The sequence below is a fragment of the Rhipicephalus sanguineus genome, chromosome 10 (genome assembly GCF_013339695.2).
Source record: "Rhipicephalus sanguineus isolate Rsan-2018 chromosome 10, BIME_Rsan_1.4, whole genome shotgun sequence".
Classification (NCBI taxonomy): domain Eukaryota; kingdom Metazoa; phylum Arthropoda; class Arachnida; order Ixodida; family Ixodidae; genus Rhipicephalus; species Rhipicephalus sanguineus.
The window spans coordinates 49,915,338-49,942,318 of NC_051185.1; the positions used below are offsets into that span (position 1 = coordinate 49,915,338).

The 26,981-nt window shown below is 49.1% G+C and overlaps 1 protein-coding gene across 1 annotated transcript in view; it reads left to right on the forward strand.

The window, feature by feature from the left end:
- LOC119371838 (forkhead box protein P2) overlaps positions 1 to 26,981 on the forward strand; it is a 476,643-nt gene that overhangs the window by 221,909 nt on the left and 227,753 nt on the right. The window lies entirely within an intron of this gene.

Consider the following 26,981-nt stretch of genomic DNA (forward strand, 5'->3'; position numbering starts at 1 on the left):
ACGCCACGGCCCTGGTGATGATGATAAACAACAACCGCGCGACGACGAAGGTGGGTAGAGAAACGGATGATGATGAGAACAATAATGTACAGGCGAGGAATAAGCTCATAATAAATCCCTACAATATCGTGATTATGACGCGTAAAAATTCAGCAATTATAACTACGCGCCTACAGACTTTCGACTATGCACAGGTGTGATCGCCAGCAAAGTTAACACACCGGCGCTTACCTGGTAGCTGGCAGTATTCTTTATTCATTATCTCCTTTGTGTGTGTGTGTGTGTGTGTGTGTGTGTGTGTGTGTGTGTGTGTGTGTGTGTGTGTGTGTGTGTGTGTGTGTGTGTGTGTGTGTGTGTGTGTGTGTGTGTGTGTGTGTGTGTGTGTGTGTGTGTGTGTGTGTGTGTGTGTGTGTGTGTGTGTGTGTGTAGAGTGGAGAGGGGCACTGTACTTGTCTCCAAATGCACGCACGGTCCCGTCGTGGCCGCGGGACAGCGAGACAACAAGCGAAGCGGAAATAGACTGCCTCGCAAACAAACAGCCAGACGCATTCGCGTGAGAACAACACAACAGCCGCAAAAGCAGAAAGAGCGGGAGACGCACCATCAGCAGTGAGTGGAGAGGCTATTGGGGAGGCTGACAATAGACTCACTATGCGCACTACTTCCTTCGTATGTAAGGAGGAGAAAGAGAGAGAGTGAGAGAGAGAGAGAGGCCAGGAGGGCATTCGCGTCGATGCGGCCGAGGACTCGGCGCGCGTGGACCACTTTCGGGCCGCTCTTGCACGGCCGCATATGCGCGCCCGTTAGGGTCGACGAGCCTTGGCGTGGCCGCTCCTCGTCGTTAGCGTTCCAATCCTTTAACGCCGCCGCCGCTGCGCCTGCTGTGCGCGACGACGACGACGTTCGTTGTCGTCGGCGTCTCCTAAGCCTTAGAAAGGTCAGTCGAGCGCGTCGCGAGTGACGCGCGAGAGGTTCTTCTCCGGTGAGCTGTACAGTGTCCGAGCGCACTCTGCGTACATTTGCGAAAGCTTCGTACAAGCGAAATAGCATGCTCTCATGAGACATCAAATTTGACGTTCTCAGGCAACTGAACTGTCCACCCCACCCCTCCCCTTCCGTTCATATGAATCTCAACCGGTGTTTCTCCCCGGGATCGGCCCACATTAATGATGTCATCAATGACGTCAGAACACGCCATCACTATTTACGTCATGCTCTCAGCGTCATGTGACTTTTGCTACCGTTCGTGTTCACGCCGCTTCCGGTCGACGCCAGACGCCGGATTTTTTTTTATTCATCAGTCATGTTTATTTATTTATTTATTTATTTATAAATACATACATACATACATACATACATACATACATACATACATACATACATACATACATACATACATACATACATACATACATACATACATACATACATACATACATACATACATACATACATACATACTACAGGCCCGTTGAGGCGATTGGAGGAGTGGGAATCATACATAGTACATCAAGTGCAGACTAAAAGGCACGACACTGAAATTCACCAACACCTTCTCAACCATTCCAATGTGCAATGTAAGGTTCTTGGATGTGGGCGCCAAAAGACAAGGACGAAGGGAAGAAAGACGCACACACTGGCGTTTGCCTTTTCGCGCCCACATCCAAGAACCACGACAGACCAACGAGCCAACATCGCTACCCTCGTCAATGTAAGGCTTTCGCCCGAATACCAATACTTTCTGGGATTTGAAGTGCCAGGTCCACGATATTATTGTGAGGCGCACCGTAGTGGCGTATACACTCCGGATTAATTTCGGCCACCTGGGGTTTTTTAACGGGCTCCTAAATCTAAGCACACGAATATTCCCCCATCAGGTTGTTCTTCGTTGCCGATCACTTTTTGCTCGAGTGTTACACGTGCATCATCTGTTATGTTTGGGTTTCTACCTTTTAGTGCTAAGTACCTGTCAAACTGATAACATTGATGCGGTTTTTTTTTCACATTTCGATTATTGCATTTGATTTTGATGAATTGTGCATTTCATATGTGTGAACAAATGTAATGATTGATTTTTATGTATGCTTTTATGTTCCAAAATGTCGTCTTTCCGCGGCTGCTGCTGCTGTATGGGTGGCACGGCCCAGTCAGGCAATGTTTGCCTTTAGCCGTGTCCCCTTGGACAATTCACTGTTGTTCTAAATAAACTAATAAAGAAAGAAAAAAAAAGAAAGAAAAGTAGCTTGTCGCCATGTTAGGCCCATGCAAAAAAAAATCGCTGCATACGCGCTGCATAACGAGGCGCTAACGACGAAGCATCGTTACGAAGTTTCTCTTCCTGTTAATAGTTAATGAAAATGAATGACGGACGTCTAGCAGTGGAGAGCTACAAAAATGCTTCGCGGTTGATGTGTTCTCGGTGGCAGGTCTGTCTATCGCTCTGTTACCTCGTAAGCAAGCAAAAAAGAAACAACCGGATGATTTAAAAAAAAAAAGGCATAGTGACGAGTAAGCTATTCACGAAACCTGATTGGTCGGTCTTCGTCTTTCGTACGCACCGCCCCCAACTGACCTGTCTGCAACTTCAGTGATTTCTTCTTCGTCAGCAACTGTTTGAGTGGATGACTAATTTCCAGACACTGTTTACGTCACTTGTAGCCTTTCTGAGACTACTATAGCGCAGCATTTGCGTATCTCGCGCCTGGATTTATTTTTTGTTTTTTTTATTCGAAGCGGAAGCGGCGTCTCACTGCTTCTTGGCGTTCGTAAACGTCCTGACGACATGATGGAAGCTTGATTCCGAGAACTTAGTCTTCGTCTTATTTGCTTTGTCGTTTTGTTTTGAGTGATACGTCATTACTGAGCTTGCTTGCGCAAAACGCAAATTGCCCTCCGTGACATTCTGCGAGCGTGCGCCACCGATCCTCCGCTGTGCTTAGCGTTCGTTTGAACTGAATTTCATTCTGGAGTTTCACGCGCCACATATCGATGGGGGCGAAATTAAAATAAAAGAAGAAAAAAAACTTCTGTGCACTCAGATTCAGGGGGCTTCAGCGAATCTGAGGTGGACAAAATTAATCGGAGTCCCCTACAATATCTCCATTTTTTCTTATTTATACATTCTGCAGACCTGTTACGGCTATGGCACGACTATAGTGACACGCAGTTGAAGGCTGCAGTAAGACTGGTAAATGCGGAACTCTCTGTTAGGCGAACTTGAGCCCAGGAAATGAAAACTGAAAGTACAGGGTATGCACACTGTACAATGGTGCCGGCAAGATCCGCCACAGTGGTCTAGTGGTTATGGTGGTTGACTGCTGACCCGCAGGTCGCGGAATCGAGTCCCGGCCGCGGCGGTCGCATTTTCGATGGAGGCGAGAATGCTTGAGGACCGTGTCCTTAGATTTAGGTACACGTTAGAGAACCTCAGGTGGTTGAAATTTCCGGAGCCCCCCACTACGGCGTCGATCATAATCATATCGTGGTTTTGGGACATTAAACCCGAACAATTGTATTATTAGTCCTATACCGTAACACAGGCTGGTTTAACCTCGATCACGGTCTGGCTGCACCGGTCTGGCTGCACCGCCTTCGAGATCGTTGGTCCATGAAAGCCGTTAGACGCGCAGAAATCGTGGTTGGTTGCCAAGTAAAATTAAAGATTTTAAAAAATGAAAGGAAAAAATAACTTTCTATTGGAAACGCGCCGAATGGGACGGTTGTAGCAACGGCGCGTTTTTTTTTTTTTTCGAGCCTGATGGCACACATGTCAACGCACCGTTATAAAGGGAACGCTCATAGCATCCATCTATTCAATAACACTGTGAAAGGAAAGTTTCAAAGATAAAAGGCGTGTTGATGTAGCCTCCGTTATGTGTTTGGCGGTAGCTCACCAAGTGCTTTGAAAATTGGAATATGACGAAGAAGTGTTGGTGTTGATGGATGCTCTGGTGAGAATGGAAGTTTAATCTCAACCGCATGCTAAAAGCGCTGCGTTGGGTAACTGTTTCCTAATGCCTGGAAATAGAGAAAAAAAATTGGTGGTAGCTCAGTGGGCTAAACGCGCGCCAGCCATCGTAGTGGACCGAGAGGTCACGGGTTCGACTCCCGTGAACGGAACTTTTTCTTATAGTTTTCTTTTTTCTTTGCCATCTGATGACGTTCATTTTGCTGGCGTATTTCCGTGACATAAATGCGTTATGAAAGTCTTGGTGGACGCCGGCATTAAACACTTTCGCGTTAAAAATACACGCAGTACCGTGTTTTCAAAGCCCTCATCGCAAACACGTCCTGTCTGGCGTTTCGAAGCATAACAGTACGCATTATTGAGGCAGATATTCAGAGACGCACACGTGGCTAGTGCTCCGTATAACTAGCTGCTTAACTGAACCTTGTAAGCCCTGGCTTCATAAGGTAAAGCGCAGCATCGCTTGCCTTCGACAACAAAGGCCGAAATTAACGAAAGAAGAAAGGAAAGTCGCCTCGTCCACTGATGGCGTGCACTTCTGCGAAGCCCGAGCCACCAGCAATCGACCTAGTCAATCATCACACCCACGTACAGGCAAGCGCAGGCGTTGCGGTTGGTTATGGAGGGACAGGGCGCACAGCTTCAGCATATAGTATCTACAAAAACAAAGCTATAGTCGAGCACGGAATCAAGCAGGAAGCAACGTTATGGGTTATAATAGTCGACACGACAAAGGCGGTGTGGCGCTCGTACGTGCTTACAAAAGATGAAAAGAAAAGAAAAAAAAGAAGAAAAAAAAAGTGGTTAAGGTAGAGGTGGAACGAGCGTACGCGAGAGTGCAGCACTAATAGTAATGGCACCGCGAACCACGGACGAGTCGTCATAACAACAATAGCGAGATGGTACCGCCCAATAAACACAAACGTTTTTTCGTCTCTTTCAACACTGTCCTGTAGGAACGCGTCGCCGCGTCCCCCCCCTCCCCCCCCCCTCTCTCGCTCGCCCTCTCTCTCCTCTGCTGAGAGTGGGAGAGGCAAGGCAGAAACAAGGATTGGCCCCTTGCACCGTGGAGCTAGGTAACGAAGGCTCGTGTTTCTACATTGTGTTTGTATTCTTCGATCCATCAATCAATCAATCAATCAATCAATCAATCAATCAATCAATCAATCAATCAATCAATCAATCAATCAATCAATCAATCAATCAATCAGTCGCTTAATCTATCTATCTATCTATCTATCTATCTATCTATCTATCTATCTATCTATCTATCTATCTATCTATCTATCTATCTATCTATCTATCTATCTATCTATCTATCTATCTATCTATCTATCTATCTATCTATCTATCTATTCTTTCTTCAAAATTAAATGTACACATGGAGGCGCACATATCCACGCGGCTGGACGGGAGAAACGCGCGAGGTTTCCTTCTAGAACGCCTGGGTGTCTCTCCAGTCTGTTCTCGATATACAGAAGGATGTCTCGTAACACATGGCTGAAAGGGGCCTCCTGTTAAAAAATTACATGGCGATAAGCACAGAAAAATGCCAACAAAGCAGCACTGTGTAATTATTTATAACGACGAGTATTAAATATCATGACAATAGAATACAGAGGAATAGGCTTATTCTCCTTACCCACCCGTGCGACGTCCTTCGGAATCGGAATACGTCCAAATCTAAAACGTGTGCGTTTCACTTACCATTTCGCGCACCTACGGGCGCAGACGCTTTTTCATGCGCCCTGGTAGAAGCAAGCCGGCGAGCTCAAGAAACTTTCATTCCTGCATCCTGTAAGCAGACTAGGCTGACCAAAAAGAAAGAAAAAAAGAAGACCGATTTTTAGGGTATCACAACGTAGGACCGTGCTGTTTCTACGGATGGATGGATGGATGGAAGGATGCAAACTATGTAATTAAATAAAAGAGTTATGTTGAATTCATAGGTAACGAACATTTGTAGTTAATTTGTTGTCACACGACCTAACAAATCTTTAGTGGTGTCATCAAGTGCAGAGAAAAGCTGTTAACAGCCAGATGGGCATAGCTGCGTGAGTTGGCCTGTTTTTGTAACTTTTGAGTGTTTCTCACAAAATATTGACTTTTTGGGGTTTCGAGGGATCTATTGCACATCCTTTTTTTGAGGGACAACTGCATACATCTTTCCCATAGCAGAGTGAACTATAATCTAAAACCGTCCCTTTTTTGTTCTAAACGCGCAGTAGTAATTCTCTTCGTCTTCAATCTAACCGGCATCAGGGACAGGTTACCATTATTTCCAAGTGGACTACTTATAATGCTCTCTATAATTCCCATTTTTTCTAAACACAGATTTGAACGTCACGATAGTTGTTCAGCTGTATTCACACGGTGGAAGTGATCGCGGACGAACAAGTCACGTGACGTGTCACGTCATTCGGATCGTTCCGCAGCCAGCATTCACACGAGAGGGGAGAATTCACGCTACAAAGGAGGATTTCAGCATTTCTTCCCGGGGATCCCAACTGTGATTTGGGCTTCCGTCCTTCACAGATCGCTCCGACCGAAGCGGGACCGCGGGAAGGGATGACGTATGGTGACGTAGTGCGCAACCCGCGGGCTTGAATGGCGATTTGGTCCGTCGTGTGAATACAGCTTTTATACATAGTAGTCTGAATCATGTCTATCAGAGAAATAAGTATTACTGAGCTGTGAAAGGTGATCTCGCTGTAATTGCTTCGGTCCTGTCGCCCAAGCCAGAGTCATTATACCAGCTGTAGAAGCCACTAAGATCCAACGAATCACGGTTGCTTAACAACGTCACCTATTTTATTTCCTCCTGTCTTCATTTCCTCTATCGACTCCCCCCTGCCCGAAAGAGTAGGCAGGTTTTGCGTCCCTCTAGGTAGCAGTTATCAGCCTGTTCGCTCCCTATCTCCTCTATGTCTTTGTGTATTTACGTATGAATATCAAATAATAAGATTAGTAATCTAATATCCGTTTTCTCAAAATAAATTTCCAACTCACTCACTCACTCACTCACTCACTCACTCACTCACTCACTCACTCACTCACTCACTCACTCACTCACACTCACTCACTCACTCACTCACTCACTCACTCACTCACTCACTCACTCACTCACTCACTCACTCACTCACTCACTCACTCACTCACTCACTCACTCACTCACTCACTCACTCACTCACTCACAACGTCTTTATACGGCTTTCATAGATTGCGAACATTTACTTGATGCATTAGATACACCAGCTGTCACAGAAGCATTTCTCAGTATTGAAGTACCGAAAACCGATGCGACAAGCTTCGTAATCACCTGTGAAGACCCCTACATTAACCTCACATAATAATAACAGGAAAATGCGTATCAAGAAATAGGCACAGGCAAGGAGACGCAACCACTCCAATGCTATTTAATACAAGCCAAGAAGAAGTATTCAGACTATTAGATTGCAAGTGATTAAGAGTTAATATCATCGCTGGCTATCTGAGCAATCTGCTGTTTGCACATGACATTGTTCCTGTTCAACAGCGCTGGCAAATATTTTGCGACAAATGATTTACGACCTTAACCGCCAAACTATAGTAGTATAATAACGGCTGAAGATTATAGCTGAATAATAATGTACGTCAGTCAAAAGTAGCGCTCAACTGCTTGCCAAGAGAACTATGTGGGTAACAAGCTGAGAATAAATATCAGCTCCGCCTACGAAACTGCGGTTCGCCTGCTTTTCAGCCACCAGTATCAGAATCAGTTTGGGAAACTGATTCTGATAATGATGTAATGACATTCGTTTTACAAAGTAGTATCAGTTGCGTTTTTTGTTTGAAGCAAAAGTACTTTCTCTCTGCTAATCCATATATTTGGCACATTGAAAAAAAACACAATAAATTTTCATCGTTTCTGACTAAAACAATATTTTTTTGCTGAGTACTGATGTCATTTCATAAAATTTGTCGGGACGCTCAAGTTTTTATCTAGAAACCGGCGGCACAAACGAAAATCTGCTATCTTCAAGCGGTGGAAGTGTTAGACGTCACGAAAATGAGCCAGCGTGATTGGTTGGAGCATCTATACGTGTTAATTTTGTGTGGGAGGGTGGTGTCTGTGGGCCGTGCTTATATTTTTTTGTTGGGTTATAGCAGTAAACAGTAAACGTCTATAGAATTTGGCAAGGGTACATTTATAGAGGTCACTTACTCACATGAGGCCCTGACCGTGAGAAATGACATTACATAATAGTTATTAATGTGATTAAACACGCACGTCACGCATTGTCAAGTTATGACCGGCAGCTCACCGCTATACTTGAAAAAGAAAATGCGCGGTCACTCTGTGCTAGATGTACCAACATATGGAGCGGAAGCTCGTCAGTTAACGAAGAAGCTTTAAATCGGATTGAATTGAATTTATTAGGCAAAAGCCTTAGGTACCTCATTAAACGCGACAAACACGAATAATGCAACACGAATGATGCGAAATATCGTCATCACGTGATGGCGTCATCATGTGACGTGACATGATGACGTCATCATATGACATGACAGCGTTCCCTGGTCAAAGGTAGGCCGATGACGGAGGCAGTGTAAAACCGCGTTGGGTGCAGCAATCTTTCGAAGGGAGTGGGGGGAATCAGTACACCGACTGAGAAAAAAAAAAGAAGATGGCTTTCGCCACCAAGTCGTCTTATCTGATTGCATAAGGGACCCTGTGAGTTTTTTCGGCAACAAGGTTGCGAGGAAGGACGGTAAGAAAAAATTGGCCACGTATCTGCGTGCTTCGCTGCAAACGTCGTCGAAAGACGATAGTCTTCTGCCGGCCGTTTTTTTTTTGTTTTCTGCCGGCAGTTTCTGTGCCTTTTCAGCGCAACCTAAGAAACATTAGCATTTTCGGCGCAGCCTAAGAAACACTAGAGTCTTTAATGAGGACTAACAGACAATAACGCCAAGGAAAGTATAGGGGGTGTTATCTGTAGTATTTAGAATATAAATGTGAAGAAAGTAAAGTGGACGAAAAGATAACCTGCCGCCGGCAGGGACCGAACCTGCGACCTTCGAATAACGCGTCCGATGCTCTACCACTGAGCTACGGCGGCGGTCATCCTCCCGTCCACTTTATGGGGTATATATGTGCATTTAAACCTTGGAGTGTTAGTCAGCGCCAGTCGCAGCCATGGCGGCGAGTGTGGAACACTCTTTTTCTGCCTTTCTGGCGTCACGTAGCACGTGATCTTTTTACTAGCTGGCAGCTGACCAATAATCCCTCGCATGTCTACCATGATTACCGTGGGGTCTTTAGAATTACGTATCTATGTACTTTATAGTAAAGGGACACACCACCTAATACGTATGTATTGATGCTGCGCCTCAGATATGCGTAATATTTGCTTTTTGATCGACAGTGTTCACGAGTATGAACGCAGCTACCAGTTCAAGGTGGCTGGGCGTTCAGCAAGTGCTTAAACTTTGGCCGGGTGGCTCAATCGTGTGACAGACAGAGAGACAGACCAAAATTTCTGCGTTTAAGTTCCCCAAGAAAGACTATCGTCTTTGAAACAAGCTGCCAGTAGCAGCTTGAGGAGAACCAGGCCACCTCATGCACAAGGCAGCTTCGTAGCCTTTAAAAGAAACGCCAGTGTACAATATGAAGGCCTAGTCTGTATATAATGCGAAGCACACTGTAAGGCGCAGTAGTGCGCTGCAACACGCAACAACCACGCTCAAAATAAATAAACATGATTACCGTGGAAGACAGCATAGACAAGAAGGTAACGGAATCATAAACAGCTTACGGCATTAACGGCCATCATATTGCCACCTGTAGTAGTGGGTTATACGCAAAGGCAGAGGCACAGGCCACGAAAGGAAGAAGTGCGCGCGCTGTCCCTTTTGGCGAACAAGCTCAACCGACGCGCCTGGCAAGAGCCCTGTTACTGTACGTTAAATAAACCCTGCGTGGACCTCTGAAGCGACGTGACAAGTGGTGGAGGTGCGGGGTAGCCCTCACGAATGTTGCAGACCCCTCCTGGAAGTCGCACCACAAGCCCAGTGCCAGTCAACACTCCCGTGCATCGGGCCAGCCGCAGGATCAGGGGATTGCCTCCCGAAGCCGAAGCGGACGTTACGGTGCGTACCACTTCGAGCGGTATGACCAGCACTTCCGTTCAAACCACCCCAAGCGGTACGGAAAGCACGATGGTGAATCGCTACACACTTGAGAGCCCACAAGTTCCGACGCCATTCCATGGCACCGTGCTCGAAGACGTCGAAGACTGGTTGGTCGACTTCGAGCGCGTGGCTGCCTTGAACGAATGGGACGACGCAGCGAAACTACGACGTGTGTACTTCTACTTGGAGGACGGAGCACGTACGTGGTACCAGAACCGCGAGGAACAGCTGACGTCGTGGCGCGAATTCTGCCGTCGGCTGCTAGACACTTACACCAGTGCTGATCGCCACGAGCGAGCGGAACGAGCGATACAGGCCCGCATCCAGATGCCCAACGAAACTGTGACGGCCTATGTCGAAGATATGACGCGCCTGTTCAGACGAGCTGATCCAAGAATGGCGGAGGAGAAGAAGTTGCGGCATCTGATGCGAGGAGTCAAGGAGCAGCTTTTCGCTGGTCTTGTACGGAGCCCTCCGAAGACGGTCGCCGAGTTCTTATCCGAGGCCGTCACAATGGAAAAGATGCTTCAGCATCGGTCCACCCTGTACGAGCGGCAAGTCAACAGTACGTCCGATGCTCAGGTTTTCACGGCTCTCGGGAGCAACACCGAGTATCTGCGAGAACTCATTCGCTCTGTAGTACGCGAGGAGCTGCAAAAGGCTGCCGCACCACCCCTACCTACGGTGAGCTCCATTGCAAGCATCATAAAGGACGAGTTACACCAGGCCCTCCGGGATCCTGTTGTGGTATCGGACGTCGAACGCGACGCCCGGAGAACAAAGGGCACGGCGCCCGGAGCGCCGGCCGGGAGGAAGAACAGCAGCAGCCGGTAGCCAAGCAGGAACTGATTTATTTCATACAGTGCCGCGCATATATGTACAAGGTGGCGCCCCCTAAGGGCAAAAATACTTTTTATGAAACCGAAACTGGAACTCACATACCACATCATCCCCCCCTAGAATGAGAAGGACATGTGGGCTTTAAATCCTTATACAGTGATTAATGACACTTACACTGTATACAACCTTAACAGTAGACACCTTAACATCCCCTCCTCTTTTGTTGTAACGTCCAATTGGTGAAAAGGAACCGGCACGACAAGGGAACAAAAGCAAAGTACACAGCGTACTCTAGCTGAAGACACTGATACAAATAAAATACAACACAGAATTCACAGCATAGTGTGCCAAGTGGCAGAACTGATAACATTTATATAATGAATAGATGCACAGCATATACACAAGAATGCACAAGTATGGCACACTGACTTCAACAAGTAAGTGAAAAAAGAAGAATTTAGGACACAAAGTCCTTAAACCTGGACGGTTTCTTACGCAACCGTTTCGACCGTCGAGGCGCATTTCGTTCTGAAGTGCTCCCTTGCGGAGCAACAAGTTGTGTATCTTCTGATGAGCCTAGTGGCTCAGTTACGCGCTGCTCAGGCACAGCTGAGAGCGTAGAGGAGTAGCTAGAGTCAGATGACTCACTTAAGCGTCCCTCAGTAGTGGCTGGGGACGGAGAAACTTCACGCGAAACATGGGAACCCAAAGGTTCGGAAGCATGTCCGTTAGTGTTAGAAAAATTACTGGCATGGGGACTGGGCTCGTCAGTCAAGTATTGATACGGAGCCTGAGAAGAGTCTGAGGACTCTGAAGCGTGCTCGGGGCACGGAGAAACATCATGGGGGCTGAACACCACAGCCGAACGTTGAGAAGGTGTCTGTAAGGAGCCCGGTGGCTCTACTACGCATTCAGTAGAAGTATGGTGGCTGGGCACCACAGCCGGACTTTGAACCGGTGCCGCGAAGGAGCCCTGTGGCTCGAGTACACTGTCATTAGCAGGAAAGTAAGCATTGCCCTTGCAAGAACCGTCAGAACAAGTATGACAATATTGAGCATTTGCAAGGCCGGCATGCATGTACCGTTCACTATAGAACACTTGAGTAGGTATGAAAAATGAATTCTGAGGGGCATTAGACAGCGGCAATTCACGTTCACGAGCAGTGCGAAAAAATTCATCGCGACACATGTTCACCTGGACAATAGGGGCACTGCCGTTCGATGAGCTCGCCCTTGCGATGACTGCATGAGCCTCTTGTTGAGTCGGGGAATCAGTCCCTTGCCGAGGAAGCCGGCACGGGCGCCGGTGGAACCCGGATGCCACTGCTGGCACGCCCTGTCGACGACCATGCTGAAGCAACGTATGCTCTGCAGGACTGGAGTCCGAAGTGTACGGACGATGAGGCTCCAACGCTGCATTGACGGGAAGTGCTGATGGCTCGACGACGGAACAGGAGAGAGTCTCACCCTCGATGATAATCTTCAGGGCTCGGATGGCATCTAACCCCAGTAGTGAATTGCCTTTGTCCGTAACGTAAAAGGTAATGCAGGCGTCGTTGCCGCTGTAGGAAACGGAAGCCTTGAAATAGCCGTGATTAAGTATGGCTTGCTCGGAGTAGTTCTGTAGGACAAGATGCGAAGGTAGGAGCTTGATATGGGAAAAGTTCCTTTTATAATCCTGGACGTTGAGTAGCGACACAGCCGCTCCCGTGTCGATGAGCATGTTGCAAATGGATCCATTGATCCGTACAGGAAGATGAAGTCCGACAGTGGTGACCGGTTTGTCCACTTGTAGGACCGTGACTGTATTGGTCACCGTTGACGTGCCCTGATGACCGGTTGGAGATTCCGAAGTAGTGCGGCAGACCCGCGCGAAATGTCCACGACGTCCGCATCGCGAACACGTCCGGCTCCTGGCTGGGCAGGCGGCGGAGTTGGCCCAATGCCGCGTCGATCCGCAGCGGTAACAGGCACCCGCGCGACCCGGCGGCGCAGCTGGAGAGGAGGTGTCCGCAGCAGTGGTGGCCGAGGGGGTGCACGCAGACGAAGTGCCGCCGGCGCCATCTTGCGGCGAAGCTTGAGGAGGACGGCCACCATTAGGCCCGCCATTTTGACGAATTCGGCGAGTTGCGCCGCCATCTTGAACAGTACGCGACGACACGGCGTCGACTTGGACTCCGGAAAGCTGTAGTAAGGCGTGATCGACGCGCTCCTCCTCCTTGGCAATGTCGAGCGCCTTCTGTACGGTGAATTCCTTGCCCAATTTGTAGAAAGTCCGTTTCAGGTGCGGCGACGCGATGCCAGAGACGATCTGGTCATAAGCAAGGAGATCGCTCGCCGCGCCGAATTCACAAAGCTTGGCTAGTCGGCGCACTTCTTGGATAAATTGGACCGCCGACTCGTCCGGTCCCTGGCACAGGGATTTGAAGCGTGCGCGCAGGCACGCCGCGTCCGGTTGGGGGTCGAAAATTTGGCTGAGCAGCGCAAGGGCTGCGTCGTACACGCTCGGCGTCTCCTCCTGAGTTGGCCGGTCGGCTCCCGGCTGCTGCTCATCTTCGGCGGCACGCAGATAATTGTTCAGTCCCTCGACGCCTAAGGCGTTCAGAAGCAGCGCCTTCTTGTGTTCCGGCGAGGCGTCCCTGGCCGCGGCGTCGATGTATACCTGCAACACAGGACGCCACTGTCTCCATGGAATAGGTGGTACGCCGGGGCACTGGAGAAACGGAGGCGGAGGGATAGCGGCGTTCATGCTTGCCGAAGAGAGCGTCCAGCAGAAAGGTCAGGAGAGACGTCAAGCGTGAGTAGGCCTCGTGACCGACACCGGCACGAATTGCAGAAATGTAGAAGTAGAACGTGTAAAATACAGCAGTGGTGGGATATCAGGCAAGGGTGCTGAGACGACAGCACAATAAATAAGTCCGGATGCCCACCTTATCTCTTGATGCACGCGGATTCGTAGAACTCGTCGCCAAATGTGGTATCGGACGTCGAACGCGACGCCCGGAGAACAAAGGGCACGGCGCCCGGAGCGCCGGCCGGGAGGAAGAACAGCAGCAGCCGGTAGCCAAGCAGGAACTGATTTATTTCATACAGTGCCGCGCATATATGTACAAGGTGGCGCCCCCTAAGGGCAAAAATACTTTTTATGAAACCGAAACTGGAACTCACATACCACACCTGTGACTCTCGATAACACCACGGCAGTGCCGACTGAATACCGCCGTGCGACCTACGCGGAAGCCTTGAAGCGCCCTGCTTCCTCTCCCCCGCTATTCGTACATGCACCTCCCACGGTTTCCCTACAGTCGGCGCAGCAGCTACAGTACTGCGAAGATGCACGTACATCGCCACCTTTCGTTTACGCCGGTCCTGTCGCACATCGTTCGGAACAACCAGTACATTACATCGACGATAGACGCCCGTCCCCTCGGAAATCCGATGTTTGGCGCACTCCAGATCACCGGCCTCTGTGCTTCCACTGCGGTGAAGCAGATCATTTGTACCGCCAGTGCCCATACCGGCGCCTCGGACTGCGGGGCTTTTCTGCATATTCGCCGCCTCCCCGGTATGGCCAGCGACCCCGGGACATTGAGGACTACCTGGCTCAGCAGCGCGTGCCACCGCCTGCCGGGCGGCAGTCGCGCTCACCGTCGCCGAGGCGATTTTCATCTCCGCCCCAGCGATATGCTGGCGCTCGGTCCCCCAGTCCCCGCCGGGAAAACTAACTAAAGCGACCTTTGGAGGCGAGGTCGCTGGCAGTCGACGTGCTGAAGACCTCCGATCGACGCAAACAAGAAAGGGTGCAGATACGATTCAACGGGATGGCCGGCGTTCTCTCGATATACCGGTGCTGATTGACGGTTATGCGGTTAATGCTTTAGTGGATACCGGGGCTGACTATTCGATATTAAGCGGGAAAATGGCCACACTTTTGTAGAAGGTAATCACGCCCTGGCATGGCTCGCAGATCCGAACGGCTGGTGGCCACGTCGTCACTCCGCTGGGAACCTGCACGAGTAGAGTTCGGATTTGCGGTTCTACCTTCGTAGCAAGTTGCCTTGTGCTACGTGAATGTTCCCGCGACGTCATTCTTGGTGTTGACTTCCTGCAGGAGTATGGGGCTGTTATTGATCTCCAAGAGTGTCGTATCACTTTCTCAGTCGACCGAGCAATCGACGGGCAGGACGATCAACGGCGTGCCGACGTTCTTCGCGTTTCTGCCGACAGTGTAACGCTCCCGCCACGAGCCAGTGTCATAGTCGACGTCACATGCTGTGGATTACGAAATGGTGAAGCGCTCGCAGAAAGTAACCTCGAACACCTGCTGACAAAAGGTGTTTGTGCGGCTCGGAGTATCATATGGCTTCGTAATGGCCGATCTCAACTGCTTGTTACGAATTTCAGTAACGAACATCGACACCTTTTGCGCGGCACTTCGTTAGCGTTTGCAGACGAAATAGCAAACGTTCGGAACTGCTTCACATCTGAGGCAGTCGAGCCCGCAGATACGTCACTGGCCAATATCGATATAAATTCTGACCTGTCGTCCGATAATCAGACAGCACTGCGGAGGCTCTTGCTTGAATTCCAGTCATGCTTCGCCAGTTCTTCTAAGGTGCGCCAGACTTCCATCACTCGGCACAGGATAATTACGACGATGCACGCCCGATACACCAGCAACCTTACCGCGTGTCAACAAAAGAACGCGAAGCGATTCGAACGCAAGTCCGAGAAATGCTTGACGACGGCATCATCGAACCTTCGAACAGTGCGTGGTCATCTCCGGTCGTCCTAGTAAAAAAGAAAGACGGAACGCTACGTTTTTGCGTCGACTACCGGAAGTTGAACAACGTGACTAAAAAAGACGTGTACCCGCTGCCACGTATCGACGACTCATTAGATAGGCTACGCCGTGCCCAGTATTTTTCCTCCCTGGATTTAAAAAGCGGGTATTGGCAGATCGAGGTAGACGAGAGGGACCGCGAGAAAACGGCATTTGTGACCCCCGACGGCCTCTATGAATTTCGAGTACTACCTTTCGGTTTGTGTTCAGCACCGGCAACTTTCCAGCGAATGATGGACACTGTACTTTCTGGACTGAAGTGGCAGACTTGTCTCGTGTACCTCGATGATGTAGTCGTCTTTTCTGAAACGTTCGAGCAACATCTCCACCGCCTGCGTAGTGTCCTAGAGGCTATTCGATCGGCAGACCTCACACTCAAACCAGAAAAGTGTCACTTTGGTTACGAAGAGCTCAAGTTCCTCGGCCATGTAGTGAGCGCCAGAGGAGTCCGACCCGATCCTGACAAGCTTACCGCTGTAGCAACATTTCCGGCTCCTACCGACAAGAAGGCTGTCCGGCGCTTCCTGGGCTTGTGCGCCTATTATCGACGGTTTATTGAAGGCTTTTCCAAGATAGCGGAACCCTTGACTCGCCTTACAAGAGATGACACGCCATTTGTTTGGGATAACGAGCAACAGGCTGCTTTTGCCGAACTACGACAGCGCATGCAGTCAGCACCCGTTCTTGCACATTTTGACGATGATGCTGACACCGAGGTGCATACTGACGCCAGCAACAGCGGCCTCGGCGCAGTGCTCGTCCAGCATCAACACGGAGAGGAGAGAGTAATAGCCTATGCCAGCCGCTCCCTGTCCCGTGCCGAGGCGAATTACTCGACCACAGAGAAAGAATGCCTCGCAGTCGTATGGGCGATCACCAAGTTTCGCCCTTACCTCTATGGTCGTCCATTCAAAGTGGTGACAGACCACCATGCCCTGTGCTGGTTGGCAAACATACGTGATCCCTCAGGACGACTGGCCCGGTGGAGCTTGCGCCTACAGGAATTTGATGTAACCATCGTCTATAAGTCTGGCCGGAAGCACGAAGACGCTGATACACTGTCGCGTGCACCCATTCATCTCGTCAACCAAGAAGCAGAGGACGATGACGGTTTCCTGGGCGCCCTTAGCTCATCGGACTTGAGCAGACGGCAGCGAGACGATGAAGAAATTCGACCGGTCATCGATTATTTAGAGGGTCGTAGCGCAGTTATACCACGCCATCTATCCCGCGTGTTGACATCATTCTGCCTCCGAGACAATGTCCTGTACAAGAAAAACACTCGTTCTACGAGCCGCGCTTACCTCCTCGTGGTTCCAAGGGACATGCGGGACGACGTCCTCTTCGCTTGTCATGACGAGCCCACATCTGGCCACCTAGGCTACTCACGAACCTTCGCTAGAGTAGGCGAGACTTACTATTGGCCCGGACTTTCGGCAAGCGTCAAGCAGTACATCCAAGGCTGTCGTGAATGCCAGCGCCGGAAGACATCATCCCGTAAGCCGGCTGGACTACTTCAACCAATTGACCCTCCTCATAAGCCATTTGACCAAGTTGGCATGGACCTTCTCGGCCCTTTCCCTCTGTCTACCGACGGCAACAAATGGGTGATTGTCGCAACTGACTATCTGACACGGTATGCCGAGACGGAGGCGGTCCCACGAGCCACAGCTTCCGAGGTAGCACAGTTCTTCATGTGCCACGTCGTACTGCGTCACGGTGCTCCCTCTGCAGTCATAACCGATAGAGGCACAGCGTTCACTGCGCAGCTCATGGATGAAGTTTTTCGATTAAGCAACACTAAACATCGAAAGACGACTGCCTACCATCCGCAGAGCAACGGACTTACCGAGCGGTTAAATAAGACCGTCACAGACATGATCTCCATGTATATCGACGTCAAACACAAAACATGGGATCGGATTTTACCTTACGTGACGTTCGCTTATAACACCGCCGTGCAAGAGACAACGCGATTCACACCATTTCGCCTTCTCTACGGCCGCGAGGTTCAGACGATGTTGGACGCTATGCTTCCTTGTCAAGACGCTGATCAGTTAACAACTGACGCCGAAGAATTTGCAGAGCGCGCAGAGGAAGCTCGCCAGCTCGCGCGACTACACATCGGTCTGCAGCAACAGACAGATGCACGACGCTACAACGTCCGCCACAGAGACGTATCCTACAGTCCAGGAGACAAAGTTTGGGTGTGGACTCCTGTTCGTCGCCGTGGCCTCTCCGAAAAGTTGCTGAGCAGATACTTCGGTCCGTATAAGGTGTTACGCCGCGTGAGCGACGTAAACTACGAAGTGGTTCCGGACACTGCGTCGTCAACTGGAACACAACGAAGACAACCGAGCTCCGACATAGTTCATGTCGTGCGCATGAAGCCTTATTTTGCGCGTTCATAATTTTCCTACCGTTCATTTTTTTTGTTTCCTTTATTTGTGCCACTAGCATCGCCTCACCGTTCATTGACTGCGCGCGTAACATTTCACCATTGTCCATTCGCGTTGTGTAAGCTGCTTTGTTTTTTTTTTCTCTTACAACTACCATGCAGCATCGAGCCGATGCTCTTTTTCGCGGAGGAGGGAATAATGCCACCTGTAGTAGTGGGTTATACGCAAAGGCAGAGGCACAGGCCACGAAAGGAAGAAGTGCGCGCGCTGTCCCTTTTGGCGAACAAGCTCAACCGACGCGCCTGGCAAGAGCCCTGTTACTGTACGTTAAATAAACCCTGCGTGGACCTCTGAAGCGACGTGACAATATAAACAGCTTGTGAAGAAATTTTTAAGGGCAGAATAGGTATTTTAAGGTTTTAAGGTAAAAAAAAAACTACAGCATTTACTCGCCGTAGTTAGTTCTGCTAGCCCTGATAATCCGTGGTTCTTGATCGTTGACATACACGACTAGCGTCAAAAGTTAAGAGATCACAAGACTCCACCTTGTTCTAAAATGCGTTAGCAACATGAACTGTGCAACTCGACCGAACACAGTCACAAATTGCTGTAAAATTCAATATTTCCTTAGACCTAGTGGTCTCTGTACGTTATAAGAAGAGATACGCGTCTTTAAGAATGCCAGTTTTGCTAATGCGTGATCATTCGTTTTTTTTTTTCTTCGATTTCTGTATAAGCGACAAAGCCTACATCGGTACAAAAAATCAACTTTAATTACTCTGATGATTGAACACAACTGATCGGTGGGATATGGATAAGGCGCCTTGGAGACAAGCCGCAGCGCTCTTTATTTTGCGGCGGTGCTAATTTATGCAACGATCTTCACTGTAGTTGTTCCCCAGACTAGAATACAATATTGAACTAAATAAAAGAACATTGAGTTAAATCGAGGCATATTAATGGATGATCGAGGGTAATTACAATGGCGAGGCAATGATGCCTTTTGCTTTAGACAATTTGCTAACTGCGCGATCTGTTTGGAAATCGCATGACATAGTTTTCTGAGAAGTATACATACGCCATGTTATTTGAAACGCGGTTCTATTTCTATTATATTATTCAGGCAGAATTGAAGGGACGCGCAAATGAGTGATGTAATGAAACTGAGAATGTTAGGCGCAACGTCAGGAGACAGGAAGACAGTGGCACCTTCTAGGGAGCAAATGGTGGTGACTGATATTGCAGTTTACATTAAGAGATTAAAATGAAGCCGGGCAAAATGAAAGCGAGGATCAATACAATCAACTGAGGAGGAAAATGAGGAGGTTCAGATGAAGAAGGGGATGTTGTTGATAATAAATGTAGTGTTCGTAGTGCATTGCTACATATGCACTTTTTGTGTACAGTAAATGTTTCCAGTTTTTAGTGTAGTTATGTCCTGTCTCCCTTTCCCGGCATTTCTCTTGTTTGTCGTGGCGCTTCAATACAAGTTCAACTATTAATTAGACTCATATCCGAAGTTGCAGATATTGGAACACCTCCACTTATTATAAAAACCTGTGTATATATGGAGGCCATATACAAAGACTCAAATGCGAAGTTGCGGATATTTGAACACTTCCATTTATTAGAAAAACCTGTGTAGATACTGAGGCCGCATACTAGACCCAACGAAGCGCTGTAATCACCGTTTCGTTGCGCCTGCTGTTCGCCCTTTTCTGTGTGGCGTTCGCTGTGTTTGTTTCTAATAAGCGAACGTCGATAGCGAGTCTCCCGTGGTGTGGTTGATTACTCGCTGACGTCTAATCGCGTAAAAGCGCCCTTGTCGCGGCGTCAAAATTGATAGGCGACGCATAGCGTCACTTTGCAATTAATTAGCGGGATGTTACAATCTGCGCGCAACTTGTTATTTTCCACGAGCCGGGCTCTGCATTCTTTTGTCTAAGGTTGCTTGCATTGTTCCAATCGAACATTTTTTTTTTTTTTTTTTTTGCAGCCGCGCCATTTGTATTGTTCTGAGAGCGCGCATTCTTTTTTTTTTTTTTTTTTTTTGGTCTGCGTGTCTGAGCGTCTCATACGTGAAACGTTATAGATTAGTTCGACAGCTGAAATTAATTTTGTCTTCAAGCGAGAGCGCTCAAGTTCAGAAGTGATGAGTCAGCAATTACAGGAATTTAGCTGCAGGCCCTGGCATGGTAGAACAAGTGCGGTAGAACGCAGCACCGTGCACCGTGGAATCTCTCGGTGCAACACTTCGTGTGCAACCATAGTCGGTGACGCCCTAAATATCCAGCGCTACAGGAAACCGCCATCTCCCAAATCAATTGTACTTATTCTTCATCTAGCTACGGTCACCTTTTTTGTTTTTAACGCGAAAGTGTTTTATGCCGGGGTCCACCAAGACTTTCATGACGTATTTTCATCACGGAAATACGTCAACAAAACGAAAGCCATCAACTGGCAAAAAAAAACTATGAAAAAGTTCCGTTGATAGGAGTCGAACCCATGCCCTCTCGGTCCGCGACGATGGCTGGCGGGTGTTTAGCCCACTGCGCTACCACCAAACTTTTTTTCTTTATTACTTACTATTGCACCTCATAAAATAATATTACAGTGCATAAACAGTACATACAGAGGTAATTACCGGAATGGTTACATAGTGACTAGAATTCCTTTAGACGGATAAGTGGCTCAAGATGTTCGAGCCACTCTGGAATTGGGTCTTTAGTTTTACACTCTTCAATAAACTTCGTGATCATTTGGCGGAAAAACACATAACGGAGACTACATGAACGCGCCTTTTATCTTTCACACTTTCCTCTCACAATGATCTTGGATGGATGGATGGATGGATGGATGGATGGATGGATGGATGGATGGATGGAAGGATGGATGGATGGATGGATGGATGGATGGATGGATGGATGGATGGATGGATGGATGGATGGATGGATGGATGGATGGATGGATGGATGGATGGATGGATGGATGGATGGATGGATGGATGGATGGATGGATGGATGATGGATGGATGATGGATGGATGGATGGATGGATGGATGGATGGATGGATGGATGGATGGATGGATGGATGGATGGATGGATGGATGGATGGATGGATGGATGGATGGAAGGATGGATGGATGGATGGATGGATGGATGGATGGATGGATGGATGGATGGATGGATGGATGGATGGATGGATGGATGGATGGATGGATGGATGGATGGATGAATGGATGGATGGATGGATGGATGGATGGATGGAAGGATGGATGGATGGATGGAAGGATGGATGGATGGATGGATGGATGGATGGATGGATGGAAGGATGGATGGATGGATGGATGGATGGATGGATGGATGGATGGATGGAAGGATGGATGGATGGATGGATGGATGGATGGATGGATGGATGGATGGATGGAAGGATGGATGGATGGATGGATGGATGGATGGATGGATGGATGGATGGATGGATGGATGGATGAGGAAGGATGGATGGATGGATGGATGGATGGATGGATGGATGGATGGATGGATGCTATGAGCGTCCCCTTTATAACGGGGCGGTGACATGTCTACCACAAGGCTCGAAAAATTAAAAGAAAAAGAAAAACCGCGCCATTGCTACGACCGTCCCATTCGGCGCATTTCCAATAGGTATGTAATTTTGTTAACGCTTTAACACACCGCGAGGTGGTGGCTTTAGCCCAAGCCTCGCTCATAGATCCATTCATATAAAAAATTGGCCGCGTATCTGCGTGCTACTCTGCAAATGTCGTCGAAAGACGATATAGACTTCTGCCGGCCGTTTCTGCGCCGTTTCAGCGCAGCCTAAGAAACACTAGGGTCCTTAGAATTACGTATCTATGTATTTTCTAGTAAAGGAACACACCACCTAATACTTACGTATTGGTGTTGGGCCTCAGATATGCGTAATATTTGCTTTTTGATCGACAATGTTCACAAGTATGAACGCAACTACCAGTTCAAGATGGCTGGGCGTTCAGCAAGTGCTTAAACTTTGGCCGGATGGCTGAAATTGAATCGTGTGACAGAAAGACAGACAGACAGACAGACAGACCAAAATTTCTGTGCTCAAGTTCCCCAAGAAAGACTATCGTCTTTAAAAAATTGCTCTCCGACGCTCGCCTGGCTGTCGCACCGCGTTACCTGCTCGCCCTGTGAGAGTTAATGGCCAGGCTAGAGGGAAGACGCGGCGCGCGCAGTGTTTCTCTTCACGTTTCACGACGCTTTGAAGGAGTGCATATCGAGTATCAGTGTTTATTATGTGCTTGTTGATGCCATATACTTGCGCGGGATTCACCATATCCACGTATATCCACTATATCCACGTATATCGTGTCTCACGTATATGTTATGTACTTCAGCTACCGCAAGGGTTCAGTCATGATCATGGGCGTTAGTCGTCGGTACGGAGATGTGCCACTATAGGCGTCAACGTGAGTGCGTCCACATCAAGCGGTGCTATAACTGCCAAACAACAGTAGACATGGTACAGGCTCTCATATACCGATGCACTATAAACAGTCAACTACTTCTGTGGCGACACATCTCACTTTCGTGTTATAACGATTCCTATGACAGAGGGATGAACCATCTTTTTTTTTTTTTCATTGCATCTCCAAGGAGAATCTCTCACGCCACGACGTCACAGCACAAGGGAACTTTGAATCGAGCCAATAAATAGTTATTCAATCAATCCATCCCTTCTGACCGAACTTGCTGGGCCCCAAACCGAAGGGCTCCTACAAGAGAGGAGAGAGGAACAGGAAATGCAGGGAGGATAGCGGGTGCTACCTTGCAACTGTACTTGTCGTAGTCGACGTAGGATAGTTTGCAATGGACCCTAGAAAGGCCGTTCCCCCGGCTTTCGCTGTGACTGTGCGGCCTGTTCCGATCAGGCCTGGCGTATTTTCATCTAGTCTGCAAATCTCACGTGGGGTACCAACTAGCGTAAACATCACCTCACTTCATGCACGACCAGTGCGAGTTTCGGCTCGCAGACAAAGGCTTCAACGGCTCTCATCCGTTCGACTGCCATCGGCATGGTACAACACGCTGTAACCGCCACGGCGGGGTCGTCGGTTTGATGGAAGAGGCGAAACCATATACGTTTCGTTGGGAAAGCGAGTCGAGGGAAAAAGGGTAGAGCACCGAAATAGGGAGTGGGTGCCCGCCTCTCTGACCTGGCGGGACCCAAAACCATCAACTCGAAGCGCGTTGTGTTTTCTTTCTCCGTTTCGTATTTATCTGTAGTTTCAACGAGAAAGCGTAAGCAACGGAGACGTGCGGTCGCGATGGCACATAGGTGTGTTTTTTTGTTGTTTTTTGTGTTTGCTCGGCGGAACGGCTCACGATTCCGTTTCTACCGGGGTGGGAACCAGTGTGTCTCTAACGCTGACGCCACTGCTGCCTTTAGCGTGCCGCGTCTCGATTAAAACCAGCCCGCCACCGCAGTTAGAAGCAACGCCAATCCTACCTCTCCCTCCTAGCCTTCCCTAGTCCTCGCCCCCCCTTCCTCCTGCCCGTCATTACTGTGCTGCTGCAACTCTCCCCAAGGTCTTTGTTTTCTCTGGCCTGGCTCGGTACACATTCCGGGCTCTCTTGTTTTTTTTTTCTTTCTTCCGTACGATTTTCTTTGCAGCGCTCGTAAACGGTTATAGAACGTGGTTAGACGCGTTTTTCTGTTCTTTTCTTCTTCGTTTTTTCTAGAATGCGGTGTTTAGTGGTGCCAAGTTTGTGTTTCTTGCTAACCGCCGCGACTTTTGCTCAAACCCGGATCCATCTAGGAATTTCGTGCGCATCGTCCGTTGGCGTGAACGCGAGTTAGCGTGAGCACACCCTGCGTTCACTTTATCTCTTTCTTTCTCTCTCTCTCTGTCTTCAGCGAACGCGTTATCACGTGAGCGTGTCTGTGTGACAAACGCGAACTTACAGAACTCTTTTGCCGAGAACAAACAAACGAGGATGCGTTGCGGCTCTATAAAAACCGACTGGGTTTCATCACCGGCCCTTCACACCGCTCTAACGGTGTCGCAGGCAAACAGACACCGGCTGCGGTTTGTTCCGCCTGTATACCACACAGTAATGCTGCACGCGTGTAACGCAGTTTGGAAATAGATATCGAAAAGGTGGGAACCTTATGCGAAGTGGCGTGAGGCAATTCGAAAGCGCGACGTGTGCTAACGCACGCGCTTGTTCCCTTACGTGCGGTCTCTCCCCTCATTGGTCAGTCGTCTCGCCAGGGTGTGCGACTTCTCTGGCGTCCTCGATAAGGGGGCGGAATTGTAAAATGGTTTGTTTCGACATGTTCGATTCCTCTTCTGCAATCTTCATTTCATTTATTTTCAATACGACCATCGCAGCTTTCTGAAGCGTCACGCGGTTTTGCGGCACTGCCTCCGAGATCGGCCCACTAGTTCGCGTGGTAACGTCATCGAGTGACGTGACTTCGTAGTGACGTCGCGATGACTTCATGCGATGGAGACGAAACACGATGATGATTTTTGCATCAATTCGTGTTGACGCCGCCGACGGTCACTTCTCGTCTTTGATGAGGCATCTAAGGCTTTCTCTTTAATATTTTTCGACGTAGGAATACCTGCGTGCCGTTCGGAACGTTTGTTCTTGGCTAATCGGGAGCAAAAGTACGGAGAGGGTGAAAAGTTGGAGCAGATATATGAACGCAAATTGCTGGAATCAACGTGATATTCGTCTTTCAGCTCAAGCTGTGTCGCATTCTTCTTTCCTTTTTTCCCCCTCCCTTCTTTTTGTACCGTCTACTTTCCATTACTGTGTATTCCACTTACACCTTTTGCCCAGCACTGGATAGCCAGCCGATCTACACTCCAAGACAGAATGTAGTATTCGCGGAGTATTTCTGCCACGCAGCTATAACCGTCATCTACCTCGCGTGCTTTCCTTGCGTTATCAGCGCGGTGGTCCCGGCACTTCCCGGTCAATAACTGGATCTGCGCTGTCAGCGTGACATAACATTCCTGATAGGAAGGTGGCGAGAGCCGAGTTTTCAAGAAAGGAAACGCGAGCAAACCAGATGACAGTTATTGTTCCGTGTGCAGAAATACTCCCCAAATACTCGATTTTTTCTTAGTGTACAAGAGCTCGCTAAATTCCCTGTCTTGCTGCCTACTACTACTTTCCTACCTTGCTTCGACTTTTATCCAGACATCAGGGACCGTATTCACACACACACACACACACACACACACACACACACACACACACACACACACACACACACACACACACACACACACACACACACACACACACACACACACCGTGATGCCGGACATATCATTAACGGCGCCGACTGGCCAATGGCAGAAAGCGCTTAGGAAATGAAAGCTTCGCAAATTCGGTCCCTGGCTGGGCAACATTTTTCACTCTCCAACAAATCTCTGACCGAATCCACGAATCAATTGTTTCGTTAGTGCATTCTTCCATCGGCAGATCATACGTTTCGGTAGTGATATTCTTAGCATTAAAATTGCCTGATGTCTTTTTTTTTTCCTTTTACGAACTGTTAAAACGTATACTGTGTGGTTGTAAATGTGGGCCCTGACTGTGCCATACGCGTGCGTTTCGTTAGATAGGTATCCATACATGGCAAAGAGCCAGCTTTCGGAGCAAAACTGCGCTTTGCACGCACCTCGCTCTGTGATGCGCATATAGTAACGCGTTGCTCGCATTGGGGAACAGCAGTTGGCGCGCGCGCTTGTTTCTTCGTTTGCCCCGTGTACCTGAGTAACGGGCTCGGTATGGCTGTCTCGTTGACGCGACCGGGCTGCAGGACGGATGGACGGACGGACGGACGGACGGGGCGGGGACGGGCACACACCACTACACGGACGAGAGAGCTCATAACCGGACGTGATCGGCTGGACGTATTGCGCTTTGCGTGTGTATAGCATGCGACGCCGCGGCAGTCGCCACGCGGGTTCAGACAATGAGACGCGCCGCGCGCATTTTGGTCGGCCGCGCATTGCCGCCTCTTTGCGCGACTCGATGGAACCGCTTCTGTTTTGGCGTTGACCATGTCGTTCCGTAGTGTATGTATGTGTGTGTGGCGGTGGGGGTGGGTTTGGGAGTCGGGGGGTGGGGGGAACAGAGATGCGTGAAGTTAGGGGGGGGGATGCACACGGAGTCACCGATTCTCTCGAGTGCATTTGTATTCCGACTGATCGGTATACCGGGACACACCATTTCGGCAATGGGCATCCGCGTCTGTTATTTTGTTTCGTGGCCCTTTGTTTCTCTGCCGTCCCGTGACTGACCTGGCGTGGCGACGCAGTGTCGCAGGGCGGGGAGGGGGGGATAGGAGGAAGGGGGGGGTGCACCTAGTTGGTGTTTCCGTTTTGGCCATGCTGCGCTGCGTCGCGCGATGATGATCGAAGCGCATTAGGACTGGCTCGTGCCGCGCTTTGTAATGCCTGTATGAGGGGCAGGGCGGTATATTATTCGCCCTCCCACAGTAGCGTCCTTCCTGGTCGGGTATATTATTCTGCGCCCAGGGAGCGCACGCCTGCGTCACTGTTATTGTTGTCAATATAGTGTCCCCTGAACTTTTTCAGTCAAGGTAGCAAGCTAAATGCACATGACGCTGCTGAGCGAGGCATCTCGCCCGTGATGCCTTTCAGGCTGTGTTGATGATGTGTTGATGAAATACTGTATTGATGAAGTGTTTGTGAGACACTGTATTGACGAGCTAATGA